Source organism: Hibiscus syriacus, unplaced genomic scaffold, assembly GCF_006381635.1.
Source record: "Hibiscus syriacus cultivar Baekdansim isolate YM2019G1 unplaced genomic scaffold, ASM638163v2 tig00111759_pilon, whole genome shotgun sequence".
NCBI lineage: Eukaryota > Viridiplantae > Streptophyta > Magnoliopsida > Malvales > Malvaceae > Hibiscus > Hibiscus syriacus.
Window position 1 is genome coordinate 50619 of NW_024063171.1, and position 1690 is coordinate 52308.

Below are 1690 nucleotides of genomic sequence, written 5' to 3' on the forward strand. Positions count from 1 at the left end.
GTTGAACAATGTGATGCATGTTACTAAATAGCAATGTATTTTATGCGAAGATCGATTCTCATTTTATAGTTGATTCATGTTTTTAATATCAATAGGAGGGAATATTCTTTAACTGATAAGCAATATTCGAGTTAGCTTTCCCGATGAGGATTGCTAATTTTGAGATTTCTTGTTGAGTTAAAGAATTTTTTCTAAGTAATTAATTTGAAGCAAATTAATCAATGCTTGATAAATAGATCATATTTTTAACTTTATATTCGATTCATGAATTCCACCATTTACGATAACGTGTAAGCGATTTTAGTATCAATTTTGGGCGTTATAGGGGTGATAATCTTTCCCCACGCGTAACCGACTCCCGGACCTATCAAATCGTATTTTTGGTAAACGCAGACCAATTTTGTCTTATAAAATGATTTTTTTAAATTATTTTTAAGAATGTTTTTAGGTGTTCGACCTACCTAATCCAAAGGTCGATGACGACTCCTTTTATTTAATTCCAATCAATTCAAAATCACCCAATTTTCTAAATGAAAGTCATAACTGACTGTTTTTTAAAAACAATAAAGAATTATTCCGCCGAAAAACGATTACGATAGAAGTCAATCTAGCAAACGCACCATTGCTAACGTTTTGAGAAAGAAACCATTTCTTTGGTATTTTAAATGGGAAAATTGCCTTTAAAGTTTGAATTAGTGAGAAAAGGACACCGTTCCCTTTACTGTTCCAACTTTCCCTTTATTTAATTCGGTAGTGCGAAATAAGAAACCGTTTTCATATAGAAATAATCCAATCAAGCTCGCAAGAGAAAATTACAATTCAGCAATGACTCGTTTGGCTATATAAATATTGACACGAAAAATTGATTATTATTTTCAATATTGAAATAATTTATTATAACGTAAAAAATTAATATAAATTTATATTGATATTTGAAGATGAATAAAAAATAAAACACACTTAAAACAAGTAAAATATTTTTTCTTTATTCAAATACAACCATGTGGCTAAAATATCAAATGAAAACAATGTATAATTAAACTATATATTAAAACATGCTAAAACATAATATTTCTATCAAATAAATTATAAATTACTAAAAAATAATTTTTGCAACACAACATTAATTTTATTTTGAAAAAAAAAGATATATAAATCAATAGAATATCAAATACTTTTTCCTTCACTTTATTTTTTAAACAAAATAATATTATCACTTTAAATCTACTAATAATATTATGAAAACAACAAATTTAAATAATGTTGAAAACAAATTCTCATGTCTTATAGAAATAAAGAGAGCAAAATTGGAATCAGATGATTTGGAAAAACAAATAAATGATAAAAGATGAAATGGCAGCACAGCCACCCTGCTGACATATTTTTACGCACCAAAATCTCAACAGTAGCCGGCAGTTCCAAAAATACCCCCCACAACCATAAAGCAATTGTCGCCAACGCAACAATGACATCCAAACAAACAAGCATCACTTCATTCATTTTTCACAATCCCTTTGATAAGCCCGAGAAAACGAAAGAAAATACTAACGGATACGGAAAATTTTTGATTTGTTAACCGTGATCTGATTTTATTTCTTATACGCATTAATCCAAAGGGAATCACATACCGAAAGAAAGGAATTATTGAATTTTAAATTCAAGAAAAGCAGTTATTTTTTTTGTAGTTGTT